Source organism: Hibiscus syriacus, unplaced genomic scaffold (assembly GCF_006381635.1).
Source record: "Hibiscus syriacus cultivar Baekdansim isolate YM2019G1 unplaced genomic scaffold, ASM638163v2 tig00111812_pilon, whole genome shotgun sequence".
NCBI classification, from domain to species: domain Eukaryota; kingdom Viridiplantae; phylum Streptophyta; class Magnoliopsida; order Malvales; family Malvaceae; genus Hibiscus; species Hibiscus syriacus.
The window spans coordinates 1,272,223-1,289,243 of NW_024063187.1; positions in this window are offsets into that span (position 1 = coordinate 1,272,223).

Consider the following 17,021-nt stretch of genomic DNA (forward strand, 5'->3'; position numbering starts at 1 on the left):
TAGACAGGGACGGATGCATAAATTTATGTTACGGGTGCAAACTTAAGAAGTTATATTAAAAATTTTAGGGGGTGCGAAATTAGATAATTAATAGAAAATACAAAGAAAAATCTAAAATATAAGGAAATTTGAAAATTCTAGAATGTGCGACCGCACCCCAACACCCTCTCGATCTATCCCTGATCGACCATCACTTTACCAATTGTACATTAATATTGGTGCAAAGGTGTATGGAACCTACTAACTAATAGAATCAAAAAAAATGTTTAGCCATGTAGCAAACTCGCAAATCAGAATCATACTCGTAACTCAAAACACGTGACGAAGTACAAGAAAACCAAAACTCAAGTCAAGATCTATCTCAAATGGCACAACAGAAATTGAGCAACTAATCTCAAGCCCCATTCGTAGTCAATTGACCTAGCGACAAGGCTTTTATGAGCATCAAACAGGACAATTATACAAGGTTTACGTTCTTATTAAGAGATTGAAGGCACAAACTTGTCACAATAAATGAACAACCCAGAGCGCTCGTAAGAATATATGGTGTTTTCTAACTAATTTTGTAACATCCTCCATACCGGGTTAGTGATTAAATTGTGAAATTATAAAATTCAGTGACCAAAGTAGATAAATTGAATAGTTGAAAGATTTAATGAGAATGTTTTGTGTAGGATCAATTAACAAAGAAGGAGGAACTAAAGGGGTAAAGGAGTCTTTTAATAGGGGAAATAATTAAATATTAGATGAGGATATTTAAATCCACGTGGAAGGCAAATGAAGAGAACAAAAGTTTCCAGATTTCTCTTCTTCTTCACTTCTTCTTCTCCATCGAGAGACCAAGCTAAAGGTGAGTTTTCTTGTTGATTAAATTCTTGATGAATTTAAGGTTTCTTATTGATCCTTAGTTGATAACTAAGCTTAAGGAAAGCTTAGATTATCTTAAAACCATAAGATGAGGAGAATATGAAGAATCAAAGAAAGGAAGTAGAAAAGTGAAATCTTGGATTAGAGTTCCTAATAAGAATTAAAAGTGGAATTTTACTTGTCATAAAGCTAACTAAGAAGTATGAGGTGTTAGAATTCAAATTAGAACATGTTGGATTTTGGGTTAGATTCTTAAATTCTACATGGAGAATTGGATTTTTAAGTTTCAAAGATATGGAATGAATAATAATTAGTTTAAGTAAGAGTATGCAAGTTAAGGATATATAAAGAGGGGAAATATAAAGTGTTAAATAGACTAAGAAGAGATTTTCGTGCTAAAATGACAATTCTGGGCAATGTGTATCGATGCACATTCATTGTGCACCGATGCATCGATGATAAATCCCAGAAATTGTTTAAGGTGCATCGATGCACATGCAGTGCATCGATGCAGTAATTTAAAAAGAAAACATCGAATAGGATTTATGCATCGATGCATAAGGAGTGCATCGATGCATCCCCATTAAATACAAACATCGAATAGGATTTATGCATCGATGCATGGTGTAGTGCATCGATGCATACCTCCATTAAAAGATGAAAATGGCTTTTCTTTTAGCCTAAGAAATGATAGTTTAGAATATATTAATTAGTATACTGATAATTATCAATGAATTACTATGTAGATATCGAGCCTAAACGAGTTCCAGAACCATCAACAAGTAGGATCAATCGAGGGAAAGACAAAGAAATCTAGGTGAGTGCATATGCATAGCATGAATATGTATTTTATTCAGTTCTAGACTTGTGATAAGTCTAGATTCAATATTTTGATACATGATAGTATTTCATATTATGATATATGACATGAATCCATACCATATGCATTATGGGACATGAATATGCAAGAAAAAGTTATATGAGTTATGTGATAAAGGTATGAAAATAATATGTCTACGTGATACAAATAAGATAAATTGTGAAAGCCCATGTTATGTAAATGAGAACTATAGGTATAGTTGGCATGCCAAGGGTAGAGGGTCTATGTGGTCCTTCGGGACATATATGTATTCTTTGGAACATGTGTGAGGCCTGGTGAGACACATACTTGATCCTTGGCATATGTATATGATTCTTAAGGAATGATATGTGGTCCTTATAGACATTATTATATGGCACTACGGTGCAATTCTACGCGCCACTCCGGTGCAATTCTACGTGGCACTTAGGTGCAATTATATGAGTTGTGGTGACAGCATAGTGCACAACCTCACAATACTCACATACCTTAGGTTCTCTGTATGGTACCATGGGCTAATGAACTTACTAAGGCGAACTTGTGAATGTGAATTTGATAAGTATATGTGTAAGAAACATAATTTTGGTTATTGCATTGTTTACATACATTTTATTATTGCAACTCATCTCATTTTGGCAATTACTTTATATTTATTGATATTATTATTATATTGCCTCACTAAGTCGATGACTTAGCATGTGAGTGTTTAACACGTAGGATCTGATAAAGTAGACGATCGAGGTTAAGCAGCTGGACAACATTACTCCTGCAACTATCAGATCAGAAGCAACTTAATCAGTAGGTCATTTTGTTATGGAAATGGATTTTGACATGTAATTAAAGAGTTATGTTGAGTTAATCGATTGACGGATTTGGCCAAGAGGGGGGTGAATTGGCAAATAAAAATTTGGTGGAAGCTTTTGCAGAAAATTGAAAGTAATTGCACAGCGATTTAGAGTGGTTCGACTTTCTCAATCAAAGTCTACGTCCACTACCTTAGCTATCCACACTAAGGATTTTCTAACAAATTCACTAATTTGTTCTTTCTTTTGAGGCCAAAGAGATAACCTTACAACACCCTCAAGAATATACCCCAATTCTTGAGAACACTCTTTCCCAAAGAGAAGATTACAAATTTGCAAACTTACAAGGAAAACCTCACAAGGTAAGATGTTTGCACAATTCTAGAACAAGAAAAGAACACTCAAAGATAATTACAAATGAGCACAAATGGTGTTCTTGAAAGCAAAATGAATATTGAAAGGAAAATTGGCTTGATTTGCACAAACTTGGTGTTTGATGCTTTCTCTCTTGTTTCTCTATGATTTCTTTTTGATCAAGGGCTTCAGAACTTGCTTAAATACACCTTGAATCACTTCTGAACGTTGGGGATAATTAATGAAGATAATATAGCCGTTTAAGTGTGAAAAAATTTAATAAAAATGCTTGGAGCGTGGGGGGAATCGGTTCCCCCTCATAGGGAATCGGTTCCCTAAGTTAAAAATTCAAATATTTCGACCGTTGAACAGGGGGGGAATCGGTACCCCTATGGGGGAATCGGTTCCCTCCGAGCATTCTGGAAATCTCGGAGCCAAACCATTCAGGGGGGAATCGGTACCCCCTTGGGGGGGATCGGTTCCCTCTGAGCAATCTGGATTTTTTGACTTTGAAATGGTTCAAAATACTTTGAAAAATTATTTTGAAATTGTTTTAAGATTAAAACTTAATTTTACACTTAAGTAAGGATTAAAAATGATTTTTGAAATATTTGGAGTAATGTTTTGATATTCGAATAATTTTATCGAATATACTTAGAAAATCATTTTGGAAAATCTTAAAATTCATTTAACTTAATTTGTTATATCGAAATATCAAAATGTTTTCAACAATCTCCCCTTTTTTGATATAACAAAACATTTTAGTAATTTTAAGATTTTGAAATCAAGTTTTGAAATTACTCCCCCTTACTTTAACACTTCTCCCATTTATCATTTTAAAACACACTTAAAACATACTTAAAACACTTCTCCCCCTTTTTGTTAAATCAAAAAGATTCAAAGAAACGTGAAAATCATTTAGCCAATTGATTAGGTATATGTATGCATAAGCTGCTAAGATCACAATCAAGAGAAACGTTAGCCATTAGTTCCATAATCAATATTCATAAACAATGTGATATGGTAAAATTGGTCATATTGCTAATAATGATGTAAATGATGTAATAATGAATAAATCACACCAAACATATAAGTTCACACCATCCATAAATCCAAACAAATTCACAATCCACAAATTCAAACATTCCAAAATATTCAAAATGTTAAAACAATAAGTTTGGAGTTCAAAGTAAAACATTTAATCACATATCCGGATCAGGAGGAGGAAAACGAGCTCGCATAGCGGCCATTTCGTTAGTGAGGTCATTAATACGTGCGTTGGTTGCTTCATTATTTGCACGCATTTCCCGAAGAATTTCTAATTGTTGAGCTCCCATTGTGGATAAATGAGACTCCATAGAATTAAAGCGCGAATCCATGGTCGCATATCGGTAATCAAATGTCTCTATAAAAGATTGAAAATATGGAGGCATTTGAGTCGATTGTTGTGCTTGCTCTTCGGGCTGCTCCTCGGGCTGCTCAGGTTCATCTTCAGCTTCATCGATGTCTCGCATTAATTGCTCAAGCTCGAGATCTTCGTCAGCTTCGGGTGTAGCTTGTGAAGAACTAGCTCCCAGAGTAGTTGCAGAAGATCGAACCCATTCACCGGATTCTTTATTTTTGACCCATCCCGCTCTTGTTAAAGAAAGAAGATTGATTTGTTTCTTAAGAGGAAAAGCGACATCTAGACCAACTCGAAGCTCGGCTTTAGAAAAGAGATTACTAAGGATACAACCGTAAACTAGTGAAGAACAGAGTTTCTTATTTGGCACTAGGTTAACGGTTTCAACGATCTCAACAAAGATAATCTCGGAAAGGTTTATTTTTATGTTGTGTTCAAAACAATGCAACCACCAAAGGTCTAAAGCTCTGAGAGTAGAATAACGACCCCCGGATGGTCAAAACCACCAAGTGATCATGAGATGAAGAAAATGCTCATGAAGATCTAGAACACTTGCACTATCATTTCGTTTATATCGTGAGCCTAAAACTTGTTTTTCATTTGATAAACCTTCATTATCCAAGCCTAAGGCATTGCCTATGTAATCCGGATCAAGATGGAAATATTGACCTAGGAGGTAGGAACGTACTCCTATGGTTTTGGTTTTGTCACGATTTTTGATACAAACGGCATTACAATAAAAGATACGAACAAGTTGATGATAGACAATGGGTTCAAGTTCGAAAAGTTTATCAAATTTCCATTCGGGCAAGATAGGGAGATATTTAAAGTTAATAGCAACCATAGCTTGAAGAGATGGGATACGTTCTTCCCTAATCTTATACGAGTCAAAATATTGGTAAAACCAATAACGATAATCTTTAGGACCCGGTTGATTGAAACAGAATTTGGATAGTCAAGTTAGGATCAAGATTTGGAATAGGATTTTGAGGAATAAGAGGAGGATTTGGAGGTGGATTTGGTTGACGACTAGAACGACTAGATGAAGACCTAGCATGTTTAGGATTAGACATGGTGAAGGAAATCGGAATAGATCGGATAACCTGCAATTTTAAAAACAAATGTATGCAATTCAATTAATCCCAAAACTCAATTGAGTCCTCAATATTTCAAGGTTCTCTAAATCAATCCTAATGGGAAAAGTTTTTGAAAAACTTTTGAAAAATATGGTTTTGAGAAACAATATATGTATAGTTTTCATAACAACAACATAATTTAATCAAAACACAATAATTTGAATTTTTTTTAATTTCGAAAATTTGAAAATTTTTGGAAAATTCTTGTGTTTTTGATGAAATTAGTTGTAACATTTAGTTTCTAATCACTAAACAATCAATGCCCGATCACTATTTCAACCTAGAACTATTAAAACTATTCCTATGTTCAAAATCAATGGAATAGAGAGTTTAGAAAAATTTACCTTGAAAGATGAAGATTGAGGGGATTTAGATGTTGTTTGCACGATTTTAATGATGATTGCAAGTTTAGGAGATGATATTTAAAGTGAATTCCGATTAAAATCAATGATTTGAGGCAAGAATGGAGATTTGAGTGTTTGAGGGTGAGAAACGACTTGAAGAAGGGTTTTGGGAATTTTGGGGTGTTCTGCCCGATTTTAACAGAACCCCAGGGGGTATCGATTCCCCTGTGGGGGGAATCGGTTCCCATTCAAAGGGGGAATCGGTTCCCTCATGGGGGGGATCGATTCCCTCTGCACCAAAATGCTAAAATCCGACTTTTAAGCACATAAAATGCTAAATTAATCTTAGTGGTATAGGCAACTCATATATTGAAAAAATAATTATGCTCAAACAATTAAATTAATCTTTAATCAATATTTGAACATAAAGTTAATTTGTCATCAAGAATCATAGACTCCCCCCTAACTAATAGCAATGAATGCAATCAAAAATTACTATTATGAGCATTTTTCAGTATTATTAAAAGTGCTGAATTATTTTAAACACTAAGTGAAGATAGGTCAGTTAAACCTAATTCTCTCCTAAGTGTCCAAACCTTTCTTATCTAAGGTTTGTAAAAATATCCGCTAATTGATGCAAAGTATCAACAAATTCTAGAACTACATCTTCCTTAGTGACATGGTCTCTAATGAAGTGATGTCTAATTTCAATGTGTTTAGTTCTAGAGTGTTGGATGGGATTTTTAGTGAGACAATAGCACTAGTATTGTCACACTTGATAGGAATAGTACCTACTTCAATTTCATAATCAAAAAGTTGTTGTTTCATCCATAAAACTTGTGCACAACAACTACCGGCTGAAATATATTCCGCTTCAGTGGTAGATAATGCAACACAATTTTGTTTCTTTGAAAAACCAAGAAATCAGCATATTTCCAAGGAATTGGCAAGTATCGGAGGCTTTTCCTATCTAATTTACATCCTCCATAATCCACATCAGAAAAAGCATGCAAGCTAAAGCTAGAGTCTCTAGGATACCAAAGTCCTAAACTAGGAGTGTCCTTAAGGTATCTAAAGATTCTCTTAACAGCTAGTAAATGTGATTCCTTAGGCATGATTGAAATCTAGCACATAAGCAAACACTAAACATAATGTCTGGTCTACTTGCAGTTAGATAAAGTAGAGATCCAATCATTGACCTATAGTTTAACATCTACACATTTACCTCCTTCATCTAAGTCAAGCTTTGTTGAAGAGCTCATTGGAGTGTCATGAGGTTTCCCATTTTCCAGTCCAAACTTCTTGAGCATATCTTTAATGTACTTAGCTTGATTAATGAAGATGCATCTTTTCTTTGCTTGATTTGGAGTCCAAGAAAAATGAGAGCCCCCCATCATGCTCATCTCAAACTCACTTTGCATTAGCTTAGACAATTCTTGGCAAAGAACATCATTAGTAGAACCAAATTATATCATCAACATAAATTTGAACTACTAATAAATCTTTACCTTTATGCTTTAAAAACAATGTAGTGTCAACTTTCCTTTTGAAAAACCTTTTTCAATTAAAAAATTTGACAATCTTTCATACCAAGCTCTAGGAGCTTGTTTTAAACCATAAGAGCTTTTGTCATTTAAGAACATGATCTGGAAATTGAATCTTCAAAACCTGAGGTTGTTCCACATACACTTCTTCTTTATAAACCATTTAAAAATGCACTTTTAACATCCATTTGATATAATTTAAATTCATGAAAACATGCAAATGCTAATAACTTCTAATTGCTTCCATCCTAGCTTCTTTAATATTCTTAGGCTCTATGCATGAGATAAATGCAACATAATTACAAATTTCTAAGAGAAGATCGAGTTGTTACCCCTTTGATGGATCACCTATAATTTCACCATCCTTGACATAGTTTACTCTCTTGGATAAGATACCTCCCTTTCTTCAATGGTTGGATTCTCAAGAGGATCATGAGTTTCCTCATTTTTCGTTTCTTCTTTCGATGATGGTTCCAACGTCATGTCTAACGTCATTTGTATTTATAACACCTACATCATCATTCACACAAGAATCTTCCTCGGAAGGGGATTCATCGAAAACAACATGTATAGACTCTTCTACAACTAAAGTTATTTTATTAAATACACGATAGGCTTAGAATTTAAGGAATAACCCAGAAAAATTCCTTCATCACTTTTAGCATCAAATTTGCCAAGATTTCTTACCGTTGTTTAAAACAAACATTTACATCCAAAAAGGATGAAAATAACTAATGTTAGGTTTTTATTTTGAAAATTTCATATGAGTTTTCTTTAAAATTGGCCTAAGCATTACTCGATTTACAACATAACAAGCGTATTTGTGGCTTTCGCCCAAAATATTTTGGCAAATTATTTTCACAAAGCTGGTTCTAGCCATTTCTTCTAAAGTTCGATTTTCCTCTCAACAACTCCATTTTGTTGAGGGGTTCTAGGTGCTGAAAAATTATGGCTAATACCGTTAGAGTTACAAAATTCAGTAAATCCAAGATTTTCAAATCAGTTTCCATGATCACTCCTAACACTAGTTATAGAGTAACTTTTCATTTGGATTACTTTTGAAAACGTGATGAAATGTTCTACTGCTTCATCTTTAGTATTTAAAAATAGAACCCAAGTATATCTAGAATAGTCATCTACCAAGACAAATGCATATTGTTTTCCCCAAGCTAGTAGTCCTAGTTGGGCCCAAAAAGATCTACATGTTCTAATGCTTCATCTTTAGTATTTAAAAATAGAACCCAAGTATATCTAGAATAGTCATCTACCAAGACAAATGCATATTGTTTTCCACCCAAGCTAGTAGTCCTAGTTGGCCCAAAAAGATCTACATGGATCAATTGTAATACTCTACTAGTTGATACGTCATTAATGGATTTAAAAGAAACACGCTTTTGTTTTCCTTTAGCACAAGCATCACAGATTTTATCATTATCAAATTTAAGCTTAGGCAACCCTCGAACTAAATCACCTTGAATTAGCCGTTGCAAAACACTCATACTAGCATGTCCTAGTCTCCTATGCCATAACCAACTATCATGTTCATCCTTAGCAACTAGACATAAATTAGTCATATCAAAAGAATCTAAATGCACATGTAAATGTTCCATTCTATGACCAACAAGCATAATCCGATTAGATGCAATGTCAATGACTTTACAACCATTAATTTCAATAAGACATTGAATCCTTTATCGCATAATTGACTAATCTCAATAGATTATGCTGTAATCCATTCACATATAAAACATTCTTAATTTGTATGGAAGAGGTATTACCTATTGTACCAATACCTTCAATGTGACCTTTTGAATTGTCTCCAAAGTCACTTCTCCTCCTATTTTTGGCGTTAAGCTCAATGAATCGGCTTTTGTCTCCGGTCATGTGTCTTGAGCATCCACTATCAAGGTACCATGAATTTGAATTTGTTTCCCGTGCCTTGTAGCAATGTTCCTTTCCCTACAAACATAGATTAATTTTTGATTTGTGGTACCCAAATTCTTTTGGTCCATATTCATTAGTTTTCCAAATCCTGTCCCCTTAGGTATCCATTTGTGTAGGATTTTTATCTTTAGTAATGAGTTCTTTAGGAACCCACATACTTCTAACGATTTTTTCCATTAGAGGTTCTTTGGGACCTCTATGATTGTAGTTTCTAAAACTTTTCTAACAAAGTTGGATTTTGAATTTCCACCTTTTTCAAAATGTTTTGTTCCAACTTATCAAAAGAAGTTTTAAGATCATCAATTTTCTTTTGATGATCATCATTGATCTTTGAAAGTAAATTTTGCAAATCTAAATTTTTCTTTTCAAACTCTTCTAGTTTGATTTGCAAATCTTTGATTTTACTTTCAAGATCGTTGTTGGTTTTGGATAGTTTGTTTTCATTTTTCAATTTTGAAACATCGTTTTTATATTTAAAAATAATTTCTCATAATCCGAAGCCAACCCATTATATTCCTCTAATAACTCATCATAGGATAAATCATCAAAATCGAATGAGTTAGAGGTTACCTTAAAATATTCCCCAAATGCCATCAAGTACAAGTTAGCTACTTCTTGTTCCTCTTCATCGGAACTTTCTTCATCGCTCCATGTAGCCACATGAGCCTTGTACTTATTCTTTGATTGACCCTTTTTCTTCATTGTGGGCAATCATATTTAACATGCCCTGGCTTTTTGCATTCGTAGCAAATGTTGGGTCCTTCTCTTTCGTTTCATTTTTAGGCCTTCATTTCGTTTGAATTTTCTTCCTCGATAAGGTCTCATCATTTTCTGAACCGTTTGGCAAACAATGCCATTTCCTCGTCATCGACATCGTTATTCGAATCACTCTCATCTTTTGTGGATTTGAGAGCAACTCCAATGTTTTTCTTCTTATCCTTCTCCTTTGGTGTCTCATCAATTTTGTCGAGGTCCACCTCATCTTCGAGAATCATTTCATGAGTGAGGAGTGACCCAATTAGCTCTTCAAGAGTTAAGGACGTTAAGTCCTTAGACTCGATGATTGCCGTCTTCTTTGATTGCAACGATTTTGAGAGGGAGACTAACTTCCTCACAAGCTTTTATTTGAAATGATCTCTCCATATGATTTGAGACCATTGACAATCGTTGAAAATCTATCCATAGCTTTGATATCTTCATTTGGTTTCATCCTGAATTTCATAGCTATGCGTTAGAATAATAATTTTAGATTTCTTTACCTCATCTGTACCTTCATGAGTGACTTGAAGTTTGTCCCTATTTCTTTGGCGGTTGTACACGATGAACTCTTCCGTATTCATCTGGTCCAAGAGCACAAAAATGATGGATGGCTTGGAGTTGAGCTGGAACATTCTTGTCTCTCCTTCACTCCAAAACCTTGATGAGTGAGAGGTTTGATGTATCCTCTTCTATAGCATTCCATGCTCCCATGTCACTTGCTTGAATGAAGTACATCATTCTATTCTTCCAATAAGCATAGTTAGGTCCATTGAAGAAAGGAGGCTTGTTGACGGGCATCGAATCGAGACCGGAGTGAAGTTTGAAGCGGAGGCCATTGATGACTTTGATAATCGATATAACTCTTCCCGAATCGACTCAAGAGGCGATTAAACCTTCAAATGAGTTAGGCTCTGATATCAATTGTTGAGTTAATCGATTGACGGATTTGGCCAAGGGGTGAATTGGAAATTAAAAATTTGGTGGAAGCTTTTGCAGAAAATTGAAAGTAATTACACAGTGATTTAGAGTGGTTCGACTTTCTCAATCAAAGTCTACGTCCACTACTTAGCTATCCACACTAAGGATTTTCCAACAAATTCACTAACTTGTTCTTTCTTTTGAGGCCAAAGAGATAACCTTACAACACCCTCAAGAATATACCCCAATTCTTGAGAACACTCTTTCCCAAGAGAAGATTACAAATTTGCAAACTTACAAGGAAAACCTCACAAGGTAAGATGTTTGCACAATTCTAGAACAAGAAAAGAACATCAAAATTCTAGAACAAGAAAAGAACACTCAAATAATTACAAATGAGCACAAATGGTGTTCTTGAAAGCAAAATGAATATTGAAAGGAAAATTAGCTTGATTTGCACAAACTTGGTGTTTGATGTTTCTCTCTTGTTTCTCTATGATTTCTTTTTGATCAAGGGCTTCAGAACTTGTTTAAATACACCTTGAATCACTTCTGAACGTTGGATAATTAATGAAGATAATATAGCCGTTTAAGTGTGAAAACATTTAATAAAAATGCTTGGAGCGTGGGGGAATCGGTTCCCCCTCATAGGGAATCGGTTCCCTAAGTGTAAAATTCAAATATTTTGACCGTTGAACAGGGGGGAATCGGTACCCCCTATGGGGGAATCGATTCCCTCCGAGCATTCTAGAAATCTCGAGCCAAACCATTCAGGGGGAATCGGTATCCCCTTGGGGGGTCGGTTCCCTCTGAGCAATCTGGAGTTTTGACTTTGAAATGGTTCGAAATACTTTGAAAAATTATTTTGAAATTGTTTTAAGATTAAAACTTAATTTTACACTTAAGTAAGGATTAAAAATATTTTTGAAATATTTGGAGTAATGTTTTGATATTGAATAATTTTATCGAATATACTTAGAAAATCATTTTGGAAAATCTTAAAATTCATTTAACTTAATTGTTATATCGAAATATCAAAATGTTTTCAACAAGTTAAGTTGTGTATGCTCTGAATATTTTGGTAAACTTATATTACCATATGTTTATTATTGTATTTTTCGTAATATAAGTTCAAGTATTTTACTATTATTTGTAATGAGTTGTGTTTTAAAAGTCAATGTAATATCTCTGACTCGTATCCAGGTTGGATACAGGTTGGGGGTGTTACAAATTTCATTTGAGGTAGAGCCTAGACAACTCTAAGAGCAGGTCAAGGCTTCCCAAATACTCCACCACCATCATCAATTATACGAAAAAATAGATCTCAAGGTCCCTATATTTTATTTTCTTTAGGTCTTTTCTTGGCATTTTGGATTTCGTATTGACTAACATAACTAAAATTACCTTGATGGAGGTTTTGTGTCTACATTGTTGTCCATGCAGAAGATGGAGGGCACGTTATACGACTCGGAAGAAAGAAGTCTTACTGCACCAGGTCCCTCCTTACCTTTTCATGTCGTGCCCTTTTTGTTAAGATGCTTCTTATGTGTTTCAATGGTTAGTATAGGAGGAGTGTCTCGACCATTAAGTATCATGTATAGGAGGGAGTGTCTCGACCATTAAGTATCATGGACAGGAGAAATTTGCTACAAGGCCTTTCTATGTACATTGAGGCAGGACATAATAGATATACATATAAGCATGTTGAAGACATAATACTAAGCAATAGGTGTATGCATGACCTAGATCAAGTGTTACCTACTTAAGGCTTTACTGCTCTATCACTGAAGTAGGTCTCATGCTTGCCTTAATCCTCCGCTAAGGACCTCACCATGAGTATTCCTCTAAACGGTTCTAACCCTAATGGTTATACTGATACACATTATCTAAATGCGAACTAGAACATATTATACATTATCTGAATACAAACCTGAATGTACCATGCATTATCCAAATGCAAACCTGACTAATATTTGGTCTCACGTAGCTATCAGACACTAGTTACTAAGGGAACTTGATGTCACTTAGCATCAGTGCAATTCCCCCAAAACATATTGAATGATCTCTGGTCTTCACATAGCCATCAGGTAGATCACTTAGGGGAACTAGGTATCACATAGCATCTGTATAGTTCCCGCCTAACTGAAGTATTAGCTCGATCTCACATAGTCTTCAAGCCAAGCTTTAACATATCCGATATACAATGATTGGACTATACATGCATGACTTAAACAAACAACATGAAGTAGGTCTGGTGGAGTGGTTGGAGGAATTTTATGTACATCTCGAAACAACACCTTAGCCTACCTTAAATATGGAATAGCTTAGGAGTAAGAACAGGAATTTAAGTGCATCAAAGTTTATCTACTGTACTAAACTGACATAACTACCCATGCATATCTAAGGCCTACAAGCCACATAACACTGACATCGCTAACCCACACTTTGCGAGTGTTCGGGCCTCGCACCCTAATTAGACCCTAAAGTGCCTCACGTACTGACAATGCCCCACTAGGGCAACTAAGGTAACCTGGATATACCTTAACATAGTTGGACTCACTAAAGTGAAGTAATCCTTTCACTAGCTTATATCTCGCTCGTTCTCTCATCTAGAACATTATGTGAAGGCTTATTTATTAACTATGGAACTGGCTAGCCCGACATCCGGCTCTGGTTCATTTTTTATTACTGGTACTCTATTCGACCTTATCGTACTTCCCTTCAGAACCTCTTGAACTGAAAATGATGGCTTACTCTTCCTAGGTTCACTGACATTCTAAAAGCTCTTGCTTTTCGCTACCACTGAATCTAACATATTCATCGTACCACTTATTGGATATCTCCTGTAATGATCCTTGGTCTCAACTATTGTATACATCCTCGATTGAAGATACTTCGATATATTACGCTTAATATGGCTACACCTGATGTAACCTACTCATATGAGTGTTACTAACTATGCTTGGTCATTTATGTCCCTCACGGACTAAGTCTTACTATTACAGATCTTACTTTGCTCTTACGAGCTTTAAACAAGTCAAATCTAACCATCCAAAGTGAGTAGTATTGATACTCTACTTGTCGTACCGATAACCTAGGGTACCAAAAAGGCATTCTGTTTCGAAAAAAGGGCCTTAGTATCATACTATCACCGTGACTATCGATACTCACCTTGGCAGTATCGATACTCCCTTCCGAAATCCCTAATTTTAGCCCCAATTTAACCAACATCGATACTGTTCATCCCAGTATCGATACTCGAATCCTGAAATAGTTTATTTAGGCTTGAGAATCACTAAAAAAATCATCCCAAATGACTTCATTTGGTTCCTAAACTTATTCTGAAGCTTTAATAAGTTGTTTAGGTTCTTAAGGTATCATAAAAATGCATTATTAACACCTAAAACGTGATTTGCTTGAGAAATCAAATGTAACATAAAATGCACAAAGCACCAATTCTTAGCAAAATCTCTAAATTTATGAAACTTAATACTCCAAAAGATTATAAATACACTACCTTAATGTTTGAATTTCGAAATGAACCTCTTTTAGCTAGCAAGCACTATCCTCTTTGAACTTGGTTGATTTCTCTCCTTTTTCTCTAGTTAACAAAGATACGATGATTTCTTAGCATATAAAGAGTTGTAGGAAATGCTTGAAGAAGATGAAAATATGGTTCTCTTGCTTACCAAAATCCCATGCCCAAAATGAAATAAAACCTACCAAAATTCAGTTTGTTTTCCTTTAACAATAATTGCATTTAGTCCTTCGTATTTTGTCTCATACTTAAAACTTCCCTTTTTATGGCTTGGTCCCCAAATCCAACCCAAATTAAGCCCGACGATTTTAATTATAAAAATCGCGAGGTCTACTTACCTCTTGGGTAAACTCGAAACTACTAGTCCAGAATTTGGGTGTTACAGGTAATAAATAATTAAATATTAATAATAATATTTTTTTATTTTTTTAAAAAAATTGACGTGGCAATGCCACTCATCATTTACCATGACTTGGAGACGCCAGTCTGCATCTCCCTCTACTTGTACGTGTTTGGTCAGCATCAATCGTTGACTGTCAGTTGATTAATGATTTTCATCTACCGATAATGTTTTTTGACCCAAAATGAAACGTTGGTTGGTCAAATGTGTCAAAAAAAAGAATAAAGGTAAATTTGACAATATTGTTAAACGTTATGCGAATATATTCAAAAAAAAAATGAAACGTTATGCCCTTCAATATAGCAGATATGGCGGAGGTGATGCCGGTTTGAAGGTAATTTCCCTCCATTATTATTACCTATTTTTCTTATAGTTTTCTGGATTGAGATACTAGTTCGCTTTTTAAGTGGACAACATTTCAATCAAGGTTGATGATCTGGTGCTTATATTGATCAATAGAGGGTATTTTCCGATATTCTATTTGGATTTAAATTATGTTATTTGAACTTGCGATTGAAAGCATCAAAATGATTTGAATGTGGGCCGGGAAGAACTGAGGAAAGTAAAATTTTCTAGGATGGAAAAAGCAAATGATAGCTTTTTTTTTGGAAATGTTTTTTCAGTATTGTCCTGCTTGATATCATCTTGAAAAGTTATTATCAACTTTCGGTATTCATCCATGAAAATTTTAAATTATGATATATTTTAGATCTTTTTTATATATTTTATTGATAATTTATTTTTATTTCTTAAAATTTATAAATTTGTCCATTCTTAAAATTTTAGAAATTTGTCCCTCCTTAGATAAAAGTTTATTCCATCCCTAATGAGGGCTTTGAATTTTTATGATTGTTACAGCATGTTGAAGTCCCCGTTCCCACTCCAATGAAGGTGGAGTTCTGCTTAAACTGCAGGAAACCAGTCTAATAATATGGATTTACAACATGTATTTCACAATTTAATATTTCTAATAAATAAATATATGATTGTAAACTATACATAAAAATATATTCAATAATAAAAAAAGAGTACAATACAAAATTTGTATACTAAAGAATTGTTATCATTTAAAAATTTGCAAGCAACCTACAAGATATAATGAAAGATGTTAATGATTAATTAAAAATAATAATAAACAAAGTATATATTAAAATAAATTACATTGAACAAAACTAAAACTTACATCGATATTGATAATAATGATAATAAAAGATGATGAAATTAAGAGAAGAACTTTTGGGGGGAAAGAAATGAGTTAATAAGAAGAGATTAAATGAGAAGAAAGAAATGAGAGAAACATGAGTGTAGAAAGGTTTAAATAGGAATAAAAGTAAAAAAACGGATAAATTTAAAATTTTATGGTACAATGGAGGGAAATTGAAGAAGTGGAAGCAGGTAAAAAAATCTAAAAAATTGTGACGGAACATGTATATTCGTCACAATTTTGTGACGGAATAGTTAGATCTATCAGAAATTTGTGACGGGTCCACAAATTTCATCACAAATTTAAAATACTTTTTTCTAAAAAATTATTTTTAAAACAATTATCATATAAAAAATCATCCAACCCCTTACCAAGTGCACCATCCAGAAAAAAAACGATTCCCGCAGTAACTCCCATATATTGAATTACAATGTCACAACCTGCAACATGAAGGAGGACAAGATTGATTGAGTAGTCATATTTGTTTGAGTAGTTGAAATGAAATATCTAAACTAGATTAGAGAGATGGAGTTGACGAGCTACATAAGCCAAATTAAATGTCTAAATAATCAAATTAAAAATTTTAAAAATTATTTAAAATTTTAGTAAAATAAATTGTAATAAAATGTAACTTCAATAAGTATTATCTAAATTACTTTTGTTGAAAAAAGGAGATAATAAGAAGAGAAGGAAAAAGAAATTAGAGAAAAATGAGTTTAGAAAGGTTTAAATAGAAAAAAGGGTACAAATAGGTATGTTTGAAATTTTATGTTTCAGTGGAGGGAAATTGGAGGAAATGAGCAGGTAAGTAAAAAACCTCTAAATTTTGTGACGAAACATATGAACCCGTCACAAATTTTATGTTTCAATGGAGGGAAATTGGAGGAAATGAGTTGGTAATTGAAAAAAACTAAAAAATTGTGACGGAACAAGTGGACCGTCACAAATT